Below are 16,046 nucleotides of genomic sequence, written 5' to 3' on the forward strand. Positions count from 1 at the left end.
TATTCCCTAAAGTCCCCAATTGCTTTTTAAATTTGAGTACTTAAAAACATTTAGGAAACAACAGTAATTACTAACAGAGTACATAAAAATTGGCAGTTACTAAAGATTCCTGCTTTGCACCCTCAATTTCAAAGTAAGTCAGGTATCTAACTCAACAATTTAGACTGTATTGATGGGATCAAAAATATAACATTCATATAAAAAAGCAATTTGAAGACATTAGTGATAAAAATATAATATTAGTTATCTGGCTTCAGAGAAAGAATCATATTTTTAAAACCTTGGCAACCAGAGTCTACCAACTGTTCTAGTGTCTATGTCTCTCCTTCCCTTTTATTATTCTTGGGTAGACAAGATTCATCCAATATAAAATTATTTACAGCAATAGGGAACAATTTTTTTTAATTATTTGTATGTAGTATTCATGAGGATAAGCTGCAAGGAAGGATGTTATAAGGCCTCTGTTTAGAAAATGTCAGCATAAAAATAAGTAAGACTGTTTAGCACAAGATTGAAGAGCAACTGCCTTTCAATGGTTAGAAATGAAACTCCTGAGTCCCGCTGCCTGGACTGCTTTTGGATGTGGCAGTAAACTGAAGAACTTTTAATTTGACTAAAGCTTTAAAAAGCTAAGAATTATAGTCCCCTGAAGTGGTGATCAGGATTTCTCTATCAGGTGTGTGTAAGGGGAGAACCTGATGGAATTATGGCAGGCAGATGGCTTGTATTCTTTTCTTAGCGGGGTTTGTGCCTGGATTCTTTCGTCTAATGGAACTATAATTTCTTCCTTGGTCTTCCTCTTCTCCAAGGAATGGATGTGTTTGATTTTGTAGTTTCAAGATTAGAAAGCAATCTGTGACCAGGTAATAGATCTATCTATATTAACTGGACTATTTGAGAACTTGATTTTACAAATGTAGTCTCATTGGTACCATGCTTAACCTGAATAAACTAAATGTAGCACCTAATACTCTAGTCTGCATATACTAAGAAATGTAAACACATGGTTGCTGATATTAACTGAATTGAAATGGACACAATATATTGATTAAAAAAACATAATCTATTTGTGTTCTTTTGTTGTTTATTTACCACTGTTTGGATTATTAGATACCAGAGTGGGTGACCAACAAAGAGCATTAGCTATGTGAGCTGGTTAGATACTGACTGATTTAGGGTTTTTGGCCTGTTAAGAGACAGGATTACATACTGCAGAATCTTTGGAGGCTCCTTTCATGGAGATGGAAATAAATATAAAGAGACACTATGTGACATATCTACCAGAAGTGAGCTTAATCAGAGAGAAATTTATATGAAATATACAAATTATCAATTTCTTTATCTTCTTTTTTATCTAGCTCCTTTGTTTCTAGCTCAGGAAGTAGCTTTTTGTGTGTTTTTAAAGATTCTGTTTGAAGCCTGTCAAAACTAACTGGACCAAAAGCCCTAGGGGCCATTAACAAATAGTAAAATACATGCTTTGACTCAGTTAGAAATTGCTTAGAACATTAATCACACTCATCATTTGACTAAATTGTCTACCTCCCTGTTTCACTTCAGTCTTCATTCAGTTGTCAATAAAAAGAAAGCATTCTGCAGTACAGTTTATACTCTACTTGCCTGACTTCTCTTAATGCATTCTGCTTTGTCTTTGAAAGATAAGTACAGAAATGTACAGTGATTTAAAGGAGTAGAGAAACTTCCAGGCCAGATTCTACACTTCCCTATGTGACCTAGATAGAGGGCAAAAACATTAATGCAGTATTTGATTTCCTAACAGAAGCCCTGGAGTTATCAAAAGAGACATTTGTAAATAGTCCATTTACCTGTATAGTAGGCATCTCTCCTGCCTCAGGACCCTGACATACCCATAGCAAGAGTTTAACTTTCTTACTTGCAATCAGGTATGATCTACCTTTCCTGATCATGCTTAGCACTGACTCATGGTTTCCACTATCTATAGAGGGATGAAGATCAAGGAAAGGGAGGGATATAACATACTGTGTTACTGAGTACTTGCCATGTGACAGATCATATGCTAGAATATTTTAAGAACAGTACTATATTTGATCCTCCCAAAACCTATGGAAGTAAATACTATTCACATTTTATGGTGAAATGTTGAAACTCAAAACATTTAAATTATTTGCCAAAAGTAATATGGTTAGTAAGTGGAGATGGTTGTTAAATCTGGGCTCAAAATAAAATGAGAAGCATGGCATAAAGAGGTCCTAGAAAGGCAGCAGAGTACACAATACCTACGAGGAATCAAACCTGCTTGGAGTCCTTTTAGAAAGTTCAGTCACTTCTTTTGCACAATCAGATGGGTAGCACAATTATCTTTGTCCTTGTTCTTTTTACTAAATTCATTCCCATCTCACAACAGGGGACTTTCTTGTTCATTTAAGGGTCATGTTTTTAAAGCTATTGACCTAGAGTTGTCATCACATTCTTCTTACTTCAAACAGTCTGAGTAGTAAGATAAATATATTCTCTATCATTTTACTGCTAGCCAGACTGACTCTTCAAACAAAGGGAAAGAGCTAACTCATGAAAAATAATACATAATACGTCATATACTTGCCTCCATGATGGAAACTCTCTCCATAAAATATACATGGATTGGAGTATCTTCACTCTGGTATAAAGTAGTCCACATGAGAAGGTAGGAGTCTAAAAACATAAAAAAGAGAAAAGCACATTAAATACAATGGGTAAGTAGAAAAGGCATACGGCAGCTGGGTTTAGGAGAGGGAAAAGGAGGAAGAGAAGTAGCAAAATCCCCTTTGGACGTTTTCCTCAAGACATGCTTGAAGAAAAGGAGCCCAGCAGAGAGGCCTTCTCACATGTAGAGCCATTTATCCAACCAAGGTTGGTCTCTCCAGTTTCTTAGTTGTCAAGTTTCATGCCACAGGGCTCTAACTCCTTAGCACTTCTAGGTTGTGTGGTCAGCCGCGCAGGGACCACTCAGGGAGTCAGCCACTAAAGATACAATGTGTCATTTCATGCAAAAGTGTAGAGGATCACAGAGCATATGGGATATGAGTAGGCCATGAGGGCCATACAGGCATGGGGATTCACCTGGGGCTACAGTTGAAGAGAACTCATCAACAATACCGTAAAGGCAGTTGCAGAATAGTCCAGGCACTGACTGGTATCTTTGGAAAGAAAGGGACAGTGAGACATTCTGAGAAAGCACAGACAGGTTTGTGTCCATTAAGTAGGGCTGTCAAAGTCTCCCTGAGGATCATCTCCTTTCTAGCCAGCCAGGCAAAGAAAGAACATAGAGGAGCATATCTAGGGGGTTCTCATGAGATAACCTGCAAGGTACACATCACTTCTGCTCACATTCCATTAACTACAGTTCATCACATGGCCACAGTTAATTGCAAGGGAGGCTGGGAAATGTAGTCTAGTTATTTACCTAGAAAGAAGAGGGAAACGTGGGTTTTAAGGGGCACCTGGCATGTCTGCTGTATAAATAAGAAAGTGAGGTCTAAAGATAGTGAGTGCCTTGCTAAAAGTCACACAGCTTAGAGTCCACATTCTCCCTATGAAGATGGGCTTTTACTTTTTGCCTCCAAAGCTATTTGCAAATTTGTGGATATGAGCATCTGTACCAGAATAAGGTATGCAATCCATCCAGGTCCTGAATAAGGGATGACCCTTTTGTTTGGTTTTGAAAGGAAAGCATGGCATTTAGAAGATACATTTAATAGAGTAAACCATATGTTACCTCTATTGGCATTTTAAAGGAAAATACATACTTATGGGAGAAGATTTGATTTATATTACATTAAAATTAAAGTTAGCAAGAATTGGTTGTTTTAACTAATAAAAAAAGAGAACTTCTTGTTAGACATTTCACTGAACCATTAAACCAAAAGGCTCAAATCATGGCCCCTCTGTGAAAATAAGGTATTGGTAGATGCTTTACTTTTTCCAAACTTTGAAGAAAAACAAGGCATTCTCATTTAACAAATGTGAGTTGGACCAATCCAAAATACGTAGACACAAACAAATGTTATAAGCAAAATATTTCAAATATCATATAACAAAGCAAATAGGACTTATCCTGATAGTTTAGAACATTGGCTAAACCTCAAAGTGGAGGCCAATGGATGATGAGTATTTCATGATCTAAATAGCTGTGCTAGATACATCTTTGCAGCATGCACTTTATAGGTGACAGATAGATTTGTGACTGTCATGCAACTCTAGTCCATATAAAAGGATGCTAGAGACAGATCAAGTAAATTATTTGAGGAAAATTTTTAGGAGTACAAAATATTATGACATTTCTTTTCTTCCCACTTATAGAAAAGAAAAAGGAGGATGGGGACAGTAGTTCTTTCCCTTTTACTCAAGTGAGGGGGCACTTGAAAGAATTATCTAGAACATTAAAACTGTTGAAAAACGAGCAGACTTGTGCTTATGCTTATCTGGAAAACTCTGAAGGCAAGAAACTCGTGTTTCTCTCTGCTAGTGAGGCAAGGATTGAGGAGCCAGCAGTTGGTCAAGCTGGACTTACTCTGTAATTTTGTGGGGGTCAAACATTCAAGAATATTCTGTGGGTCAAATGGGCACATAAAGGGGTAGGTTTGAGTTTTCTTAGGACCCAGCCCAATGGGGCTGAGTGTGTGGCAAGAGAAACCCAGCAGAAGGTCCTAGCTCAGGGGGAGCATATTAAACCTTGAGCTGTATCTGAAGAACCCACGAATGTGCCCCATGGAGATGGCTAGCATCATATAACTAGCCCCTCCTTGGAAGATGTCCTTCGGTTCCAGATTCTGTTCTGCCAAGCCTTCATTCTGGCAGCCCCATGCACCTCTCTCTTTCCATTTGTCTCTCTGCCTCCCTTCCTTTGTCTGTGGGGGTGAAAGTAAAGGGCAAAATTTAGGAATTTTTTTCTAGGTGATTCTGGTGCTATTTAATTGCAACAAAGCAGATGAACTTCACATAGGGTTTTCTAATTTTCTTTTACTTTGGTTATTAAAATTTTGGTGTGTTTTTGTTTTTGTTTCCCCTTTTTTATTCAACTTTGATAAGCATTTGCAGTTGGATATAATGATTTTGGGGAAGTCACTACATGGGTCTCTCCAGCTTTTTTTTAAGTGAGAGAAAAACAGACAGATGATTTAGGGAGTTCTTTTGGCTTCTGGTGTGTTATGATCTCTTCATTGTGGGGATGTTAAATCCAGAAGGATATGCTTCATCTTCTGCCTTGTCATGCTTTCCTCCTCACCAGAATATATCTTTCAGATTGGGGGGTAGCAGTGAGATTCTTTATATATTTGTGACTTCCTTCTTCTCAGCACTGCTTGAAGGAATAGGAAAGGGAGATCTATCATTCCCAGGGTCCTTTACTTTCTTAAATATAATAGGAGATCATCATTAATAAAGATACTTTTAGATTTAGAACAGCACCTGTAAAAAGTTGACCCATATTCAACTTAATTGGGAAAAAGGCAAACTAAATCCAATAAAATTTCAATCATTTTCTTGGCCTTTTAAGATTAGTAGATGGGAATAGAATCATTTGATTCTGAAATGACTTGAATTAAAATTGCCACTCTACATAATAACATGTGAACACGATTCACAGAATTAAAATCTTCTTTTCAGAAAATGCAATTTGTACATTTGCACATTAAAAATAAAGAAGTTCCTTGCTGAGCTCTGGTGTTTTATGATTTCAGCTGAAAAATGAAACACACTAACTAAATACCTTTTCCTCTTTTTGAAATGTTCTGTTAGGTAAGGATGATTAGATATTTAAGATTTTCTCCTTCTTTAGTTCTTTTAGTAATGTATCATGAAAGAATATGGAAATTGTATTCTCTGTACAACTTGAAAATAAAAGAGTGATTTATACACCTTTTTAGGAAGAATAGTAGGAAGACACTTGAGAAGAGAGAACCAGTTTCATCTGACTGTTAAACTCTTCATAGTCTTGTGGACATGTAGAACAGAACCACCAAATTTTACAGCTTCTGGAGCACCCTTCACATCATAGTCCCTGTGAATATCGTCCCATGAAGCTGCGTGGCATTGTGTGGTGTGCAGTCTAAGCCACACGGCTGTATGTGGAGCTCTTGCCTTAGAATCTCTTTTACATGATCTTAATAATAATGATAATAATAACCATAATAATACTAAAAGGATAATTCTTCTCGTGTCTAGTAGCTTTTAGCTTATTTTCACTCAAGTATTGACAAGTTAGGTAGGAAATCTCAAAAGGACTGCACTCAGAGACAGCAGGGGAAGCTGTCGGGAGGGCTGCCTGGCTTGTAAAAATAACTAGGGGAGGCAAAGGAGATGTGTGGGCCTGGCAGGAGAAGAAACAATATTGTCTGTGCCAAAACAATGACAGCTGGCATTCCATGGGTTTTTGCTATGGATGAGAGTGCTCAAAATTGGGCAGCTTCAATATTTTCAATTATGGGTGGCAGGTTTAATGGTCAGCTGCTGGACATTCTTGACCAGATCCTCCACAGTTATACGATGTTCACTATTATTTTTAGATCTACTCTTCCCCCAATTTCTCTCCACAATCCTGACATTTCATATTGAAACATGGACAAAAATAAATTAAGTTAACTATCTATAGTTGGCCAGATTGGTTTTTCCTGTTTAGCTTCCATGTTGGTATGAGGATGAAGAAAGAAAACAGTTTAAACAGGCTGGCATTGATGTTTATGAAATGATGGTGGTGCAAGTTCAAAACATAAAATATCAACCTTAAATAAATGATTTAAGATTTAACATAATCTAATGTTTTCCATTTGCAAAATGTCCAAGACAAGTACACTTTGATTTATGAAAATTTTATTTGTCTTATTTTTCTTCTGTGGCTCAGACTAAGTCCCTGCTTATGGTTTAGTTTTTAAAAGTCTTTGCTACTGGAATCTCTTTGGTAATGTCAATTCTGATAGTTCCTCTCCCTCTATACAATTTCCCTCAAAGCTTCCTGAGGAAGATAAGTTCAGCATGCAGGTGTAGATTCAGCTCTCATGTATAGTGGGCTCATACTATTGCCAGCCTTAGTTTTCCTTCTTCACATGAAAGTTGTATCATATAAAACCCTATTTACTTTGCTTGGTGATACATGCAAGATGGGTCTTTCGGTTACCACAGATTTAACCAACACAAAATAGTACATATTTTGAGTTTTTTTCCCTGGGGGAGATGATGCACGTTTACAGAACAGATCACATTTTTTTCTTTAGTTGTACCTCTCTGCTACCAGTAGGATGTGTTTGTAAGACAGCAGGGTTCATATAAATCTAGAATTCCTGGCATTATTCTCAGTATCATTCCTTTTGACAGGTGGCCTTAATTCCCTTTGGCTCTCCTACTTTCAAAATTTTGGAGTTCATCTAACTGCCATTCTAGCCCAATGGTTCACTTCAATAAAAAATTGCCATTCTAGCTCAATGGTTCAATAAAAAACAAGAATTAAAAAAATTCAAATAAATAAAAATCCATTTATATTCACAGGTGAAAAACGTCTGTAATACTTGGCTATTTGGGTTCTTAGGTGAATTATCCATCACTGTCTCATGGTTTTACATTGTTCTCTGCCATTTTTTTTCTTTTCCTAGTCCCAGTCCTAGCCTGTGCCTAGATTCCTCTGTAAGAGTACAAGGTTTCACATATTGAGAAACTAAACAGGATTTAATTTCAATAGTACCATATATAGCTTTCAATTAGGATCAGGGAACTAGCCCAATTCTCTGCCGTCCATGTTCTGTAAAGAGAAGTAGCTGTGTCTTCCTTAACTGGAACTTCCCCACTTCTTGAGATAAATGTTACAAAGATATAAGAGCCCTCCCCCCTCCCCCGCCCCTGCCTTCAGCAACGCACACATACCCACGTTTTTCTGGTTAATTCTCTAGATAGGGAATGATACAAAATAGCCTATAAGAGATGGCCAGAAAAATCATCAGAAATAATCATTTAGAAAATAAATCAGTCAGGAACAGTAAGGCAACAGTGACTTGGGGAGCCAGGAAAAATGTAAGAAGAGAAACATATTTTGGCCTCCCCCAAAGGAAATAATGGTCATTACAAACAGGAACATTTTCTCTTTGTTTGATGTTCTTCTAAGAGAAGTTCAAAATAATTTACAGGCATACACTAATAATTAGTTCTCTGCACACCATTATTTTTTGAATACTCAAATTGAGGCAGATGGATAGTGAGTGACTTATTCAAAACACTCAGCGTGTCAGTGGTTGGATTTTTTTGAGATCCCTCATTCACTGCAGACCACACTGCTTCTAATGACCTATGTATAATTCATTTCAGCTTCATCCAAATTAGGAGCTGACATTTTTTGGTAACACAAATCATAGCTTGTCAGTAAAAGAAACCCGGTGTGGGAAACTCAGATTGCTAAGAGGCTCAGCATGTTGCTAACTTTGTTGTTTTTGTACCGATCTGAGAGAATCTAATAGTTTGCCACCTTTATGTTGGCACCTGGATAACATATGTTTATTGATGAAGTTGATTTTTCTTCAACCCAGGTATTTCCTGGGCAAGCAGGAAAGGAGATCATTCTGAGGATTTTCTCCTAGGTGGTTCAACATGAATTAATAACAAAAATGCATTAAAAATGCTTTTGGTTCAATAATTTCTCAGTAATGACTTTAGAATGATAACTATGAGCTTAGAAGACAGAATCAGGCTGTTTTAGTAAACTAAAAATATTTTTGGAATTTTAAAAATCTTTCCCCTTTGAGAGCTATGTGAGTGACGCTTCTTCTGTTTTAGTCTCTCCCTGTTGTGAGAGAGAACACCTATGATCAAAGGCCTGATTTTGCTTCCTCAGTTTGCAAAAGTTGTTGACTTTAGGGCAATTTGAGATCAAGCTATGATTTGCACAGATGAAGGGAGATGAGTAAGATCCAGAGAGGACTAGGTAATACTGGAAGATGTATTTGAGTTTTGATTCCAAACCTGGCCAAGGTTTTCCCTTTATCTTTCTACAACATAAGAAATAGATTTACCAATTACATCTTGACATGGGTAGAAATTACACAAATACTCTGAATACTGAAAATTCTAGCTAGACATGGTCTAAATGCTACACATACTTTGCTACATCATATTTTCTCTTAGATATACTCTCTTTGAAGAAACTGGCTGGTTTATTATGAATTTTTTCCCATAGAATAGCTTTTTACTTTATAGCCTGAGAAATATCTATGGATAAATTTTATTTAAATTCAGGAGTCTTTGTAGACACTGCCTAATCAATTATACTTGTTTTAACTTATTACAAAATCATTTTGGTAAAATTCAATGAAAATAGTGTGGGTTTAATCATTTTTAGAGTTTTTTATATTAAGACATAGACCTTACCTAGTCAGAATTCTTAATAAATGAGAGTTTAAATATGTAACTTTTTTTTTCTGAGAAAGAATCAAATCAACAAAGCTTCTATTAGGGAATTATATTTAAAAATCAACTTACGATGTTTGTCTTGATTGGTACGCAGTCACTACTTGTCTTTCATGTCTTCTACATCTGTCATTCTCTCTAAAATCATTGGTGTTGACAGAGATAACCCTGGTGGCCTGCAACATTCAAAGTTAAAAGAAAGATTAGATAACAATCACTTATACCCTATTGACTAAGGCAACATGAATATTCATATAATTTTAAAAGATTTTAAATAAAAATGGTTGAAATAAAAAAAAAAGGTAAGGGCTTAGGTTAAGACTAAGATAAACAGTAGGAAAAACTGGGGTTCAGCATTTGTCAAAATTATTTTTTAACTCTCTAAATTAATAGATATACAGTTATGAAAAATCAATAAAATGGGCTTATTTATTTTTCACAGTGTTATACAAGTGGTCCAAAATGGTCCCAGCGAACAGCAAGAAAAAAAAAAATTAATTCAGGGTCATCTGTTAAATTACTAATAGAGTGAGAATTAACATTCAAAATCTGTCTTCCTTACTAGAACTTTTTCCAAGAGCCATTGGGAATGCTCTCATTTTAACATCTAAATATATATTAAAAATCATAAGCCAATATTTACGAATCAAAATCAAATGTTATACAATATTTACTGCACTGAAATTTTACTATTGCTTGAATTAAGAAGGCTGAAGATTAAATAAAATATATTTGCTGGTGGTGCAGAAATTATTGTTGAACTCACATTATAATTATAATTACAGCATCTAATTACTCACAGATAAAAGTTAAATGGCTCATGTATTTTCAAAGATGAATGATACAAATACTCCATCTAATCGTACACCACTTCATCCACCCATCCAGTACTGAGAGTTTACTTTGCATTGACTCTAATATTGATACATATATTCTAATATCAAGAGAACTATGAATGCTACCATAAACTTTCAGCGTTCTTTCACCAGTTCTATTTTATGCTTACTCTACTAGGCACTGTACTTAGAACTAGGTATATAATAAGAAGCAAATAAAAATAGACAATTATAAGGCAAAAAAGCTTCAGATTCACTTCTGAAAATGTAGTAACAGGCACCTGATGCAAGAGGTTAGCTGCAGTTGTCCAAGACATGAATAATTAATCCAAATATCTGTATACATTTTCCATTAATTAGATAAAAAGATAAGTTGTTCTACTTTAGGCAGCTGAAGAGAAGCCCTCAGAACAACCTCATGATTTAAGTATTGTATTTTTGTGCCCTTAATTAAGCCAAGCAATTCTGGTAGTTTAGTAGATACATAGGAAATTCTGCATAAATTGGCTGTTTCTATAATTTTATTAAACACTCCATGGGGAAAGAGATGAGGGTGTGTAGGCAGAAAGAACAGTATAAATCACATCTCAAAATGACTAGCAAAGCAACATTTTTGCAAGATAATAGTCGGTGACTGTGTTTTTCAAGATTTTTACATTTCTGAGATATAACTTAGTTATTAGCATTGATTTTAAATTACACAGGACAATATGATACATTAATATCAAAGGGAAACTGCTGGCAATTATTTTTGTAGGTCTTCCTTATACTCATAATTAAAGATTTATGAATCATAATTAACATAAAATATGAAATTGTTTACTGGTAGGTCAAGTTGTAATTGCCTTTTGTATTTTACCACAAAAAGTATATTGATCATTTCATAAAATATTTAAAAGTTGAAAGCTTCAAATAATTTTTATTTTGCCAGCAATGAACAAATATGACATCAACCATGAAGACAGAATGACAGTTTCAAATTTAAACAGGCGAATCAAATTAATACATACTTACTGAAGACATTTTATGTATAAAATAATCTATATATTAGGGATAAGTCAGTCCTGATTTTTTATGTTGACAAAAGGTTTTCAAGTGGCCATGGATCTAAGATCAATACATTTTTGTTGTGTTATGATGCTTTTCTCTTTGCTATTTGTCTCTGAAGTACAGCTACCATCAAAATGAGAAGATTCACATGTGAATCATACGAAAATAGCACATACAAAACCAACATGAAACCAAATATATGATATAGTGGAAAGAACAGTGGGTTCATTTATACTTTGAACTAAGTGAGTTTTGTGATGGTGAGACTTGCCCTGTCTCTGTTCCTCCGTTTGTAAAATAAGAAGTTTATAATATCCAATGTCTCTCTGATAAAAATTATTTTGTAAACATGGCATAAAGCCAGAAATACAACTGTAATATTATATGGTCTACCTAAATTTCCTTTATTTGGCCTTAACCTATAAATGATGGCTATTAAACTTTTGTCAAAAATTTTCTACATATCTTTTTATAGCAATCTAAGGAACGTAGATGATCTTACTAGACTTTACGAGGAAATAGGAACATTTCTTAAAAGAACTGGATGTCCATATAGCATCTGAACTCAATCTAAGTGTTCTGTAAGTAAAAATCATACCGCAAATTTCGTAATTCTGTTGAATGCATGGTGGACACTGTATTCAATAAAATCATAATTAAGCAGTAGCAGCATAAAGTAGCATATAGAGGGGAAAATTGTTTCATTTATGATTGGCCCTGGTGCTACTTACATTAATGGTTTTTTTTGTGTGTCCAAAGAGTCATCCATGAGATGGGTGTATTTAAGACCTCATCTATCAGGAGTTCTAAAGATTTTGAGAAAGTGCTAAGCTTTATTTCCACGAAGATTTGAAATCTGTTTTCAGGGGAGTAAGAAGGGAGATACTAAATAGCTGGGCAGGTGAGAAAGCAGGTAGTGAAATTCTTCATAGACTAGAGTAAAGGGTGCCCTTGTGGGTTATCTCTCTGTCTACTGGTAAATGACCTCTGGCTGGAGGTCAACCCAGTAAGTCTTCAAGATCTATCAGCAGAGTGGATTTACTTCTTGGAAACTCTTGTTCCATGACATGGTTATGCCATATTTTTGGCAATAATATTTTACTTGTAATGTGATATGCTATGTATGAGAAGAGCTTTGTTGAACACATTTTGTTAAATATATATGAAAAAAATTCAAATCTGGAAAACTCACCTTCTTTCCTCCTTTCCTTTCTTCCTGGCTTCTTGCCTTCCTTCCTTCTAATATCATTGATTGAGACCCTATTATGTCTAAGAAACACTGAGTTCTAAAGCATGCAGAAGGATCTAAAAGATCTAGAAGACACGGTTCACGTCTTAGAGGGGGAATGGGCACGCAGATACCTGTGGCATAATGCAGGCCATCATTGTCTCCACTGAATTAGCATGAAGCACCATGAGGATTCAGAAGTTAGAAGGATGCTTTCTAGTTGTAGTGAGCAGGAATCAGTCAATCCTCCAAAGAGTCCTTATGCCTTCTGTTCTGGTGGACAAGATCTGATATGGGACGCTGCTGCTTGTTTCTGGTACCTTTCAGTGGACAGAGTTAGGGAATATATGTATGAATATAAATATAAACATATATGCACATTAACACATTTCAATCCCTATTTTTAAATCTATGTATATATATTTAAGATCATAAGTTTATACCAATACCTCCAATTCCAATTCAAATTGTAGGCTTCATTCTAGATTTCTCACTTTTCTTATTGTGACTTCTTTCCCTAACACTGAGAAACCTGGCTCTCGTTATCATTCATATTACTAGATCCAGTCCCCCTATAAATAATCCATCTTCCTTTGTTGCTCCCACTGATGCTCATACATCCTATGACCAGCCACCCATAACATAATGCCCTACTCACCCTGGTCAGGCCACAACACCCTGAATCGCCTAGTCACCTGACATCGGGTTGCTCAATAAATATCTGGTTGACAAATGTACCTCCATAGCACAATGCTAGGGGTTTTCACAGAGCAGCACATTGTCACAAGAACAGCAGCCTCTTCTAATGCTATCAATTTTAGGCTCTATTTCTGTATTAAAATTACATTATGTGAATGTCAAACTCAAGTCCAGTTATTTCATTCCAGACAATAGAAACAAAGTATGCAGATATGTTTTCAATGACGACATTTGAAAAGGCCCAGGATTAATGAAGAGGAAGGAAAAAGATTTTACGTTGACATTTTTAAACTGACTCATTTAATAATTTAATTTTCCCTGGCTTGTAAAATAAAAACAGGTGAGGTGTTTGAAGATACAATGTAAAAGAATGCAAAGGACACGAGAGGAGAGTAAAGAGATTTAAAAAAGCCTTTGGTTAATACACAGCATTTCCTAGCCGTAACTTAATATACAAGTAGAAAGGGGAAAAATGAAAAACATTTTCTTCTTAGCTAGTCTTGTGTAGAGTTTAAATGTAAGTAAAAAAAACTGCTACAAAAAAAATAGGAAATTAAAATGTATAAAAAAATTGTATTACATATTTATTTAACTACATTGTGACTTGGGAGATAGCCTAACATAGGTTGCAATCACATACTAGTAACAATTAGTCAGTGACTGTAAACCAGAGTGATTGATTAGTGTATGTTATTAGAGGGATGTCAATGACCAGTAGGTTCATGCCAATTCACTGTGGACAAAGCATTCTAGACCTGCAGGTCTTTCATTGGTGTGTCCATTTTGTCTTGTTCCTTACTCTGACAGACTCAGTTTACTTGAAATATAACCATTAGTAGCATCCAAGTGTTCCACCTTGGATGATAAATTTTATGGTCATCCTAATTTTAGATAGAATTTGGAATAGAAAATTGAGGAATCTCAGCTCTTCTTATTTGTCACTTTGACCCACAGGAAATAAGGTAATTTTAAGTAAATTTAAAACCCCATAGATCTATTTCCTCACTGGACTACACACAAATACAAATTGGACCAATCAGCTGAATTTTACACCAGCTGTAACTTCTGGGTGGTCTTCAAAGAAAACCCCATTTAGAGTGTGTTTCAATGATGCAAGGAAAATTTCACAGACTGCTAAAATGAGGGTGGGAGGTCTGCATTTGAAAGAGGGGGTTTCAATCACTATATTATGAACAGCAGGAGAAAAGCTTTTCTAGCTACAGCTGTCACCTGAAACTTCAGCCACTAGTTACTCACCAATATACGTTCATAGCATTCTACTCTTTCCTCATAATATCTAGATAAATTCTGAACACCATGTTCTTCAAGGTGGTGTCATGGATTAAAAATGTAATTTAGCACTCCTTGTCCACAGTATTCAATGTTGACAAAATATGCTGTCAATGCTGCCTTTTGTGTAACGAAAGGAAAACAGCTTTAATAGGATTTCATAGTTCAGTTGTGCGATTCAATACTAATACAGTATGCTCAGGTGCAAAATTATTAGTAATATAATACTTTCACATTGAGTATTAAGACAGGACTGGGATTTCTGTCTGTCAGGATTAACTGAAAAATTCAAGACTTGATTGTGAAATGTAATATTAAGTTTTAAAAACCACCTTGTCTGATCAAATCCACCAAGAGACAATTCTATGTGTATGAATAAAGAATATTTGATGCAACAACATTTGACTATAAAGATACTGAAAAATCTTTTATCCATCTTGGATGAAGTAAGGAAAAAAACATATGATGAGGCAGTGTCAAGATAATGGTGAATAAAAATAAGTTCAAAAGATGAGAGGAAGAAAAATAAATCAAAGCCAGGAGGAAAGAAAATATAGGCACTGAGAGTCCTCAAGGAAGAAATATTTTTCATTGAAGGAAACCAGAAAGAAATCTGAGGGCCACTGCCCCAGTAAAATGGTAATATAACAATTTACATTTTCTTGCTTATAAGGAGCTGACTTTTTCAAAAGACAGTTTTGGAAATAGGCTTTAGGCATTTTTTTTCATTTGCTATTCTCTTGGGGTACAGAAAAGCAGACGATGTTACCCAGGGTTACATGATACATATTTCCTATTTGAACGGTGACCTTCTCACTCAAGCTTTGCCTACTACCTAAAGCTAGTCAGCTCTTCGAGCAAGTTGGAGTTTTGGAGACAAACAGGATAGCTGGTTTGGCTGTCACTTGACTCTCCCATTGGTGAAAAAAAGTCATTTTGCTAAATACTGAAAATAACTTTTAAAATGGACACTTGTTTAACTCTTAGCAAACCAAAAATAAGAGCTAGCAATAACCTCACTTGAATATACCATGTCATTCTATCTCATGGATTGGGACTCTAATTACTCTCAGAAGTTAATCTTCTAAGAGTGGGAGTGTCTTTGTTTACATCCCCGGTTCAAAGAGTATAGAATCACAGGATTTTGAAGAAGAATCCTAACGTATCCCTATGCCAAAAGGATTTGCCCATATGGTATTCATTCCACTATCTCGTGAACTGACAATCTCTGAAAGTTTGAAAAAATATAGAAGTCCTATTACTTAGCTGGTGAGATTGAAGGGTAACAGAATATGCCACCACCAAATCTGCCTCTTTGGCATAATGGATTATTTTGAGCCAAAGGCAGGTGCAGAGAACAATCTAAAAATAAGTTTTCCTTTTATAAAGGAAATTTTCATTTGTAAAGGTATCTCCCTCTCCTGTACCAGGAGAACTCTTCATAACCTTTATCAACGGAAAAAACACTGACTTAAATTTGTAAAATAACCCTTATGAAGCAATCCTTGTTAGCATAATTTTCCTTCCCATAATTTGCT

At 35.5% G+C, this 16,046-nt stretch overlaps 1 protein-coding gene across 5 annotated transcripts in view; it reads right to left on the reverse strand.

Annotated features, from left to right (window-relative positions):
- RGMB (repulsive guidance molecule BMP co-receptor b) overlaps positions 1-16,046 on the reverse strand; it is a 686,402-nt gene that overhangs the window by 49,181 nt on the left and 621,175 nt on the right. For all 5 annotated transcript variants that reach the window (XM_072958353.1, XM_072958360.1, XM_072958355.1 and 2 more), the window contains 3 exons: positions 12,654-12,839; positions 9,478-9,581; positions 2,585-2,673 (listed from right to left, as the gene is read on the reverse strand). The gene's annotated coding sequence lies outside the window, so the exon portion shown is untranslated. The remainder of the gene's footprint in view (positions 1-2,584; positions 2,674-9,477; positions 9,582-12,653; positions 12,840-16,046) is intronic.

The sequence above is a fragment of the Vicugna pacos genome, chromosome 3 (assembly GCF_048564905.1).
Source record: "Vicugna pacos chromosome 3, VicPac4, whole genome shotgun sequence".
Classification (NCBI taxonomy): domain Eukaryota; kingdom Metazoa; phylum Chordata; class Mammalia; order Artiodactyla; family Camelidae; genus Vicugna; species Vicugna pacos.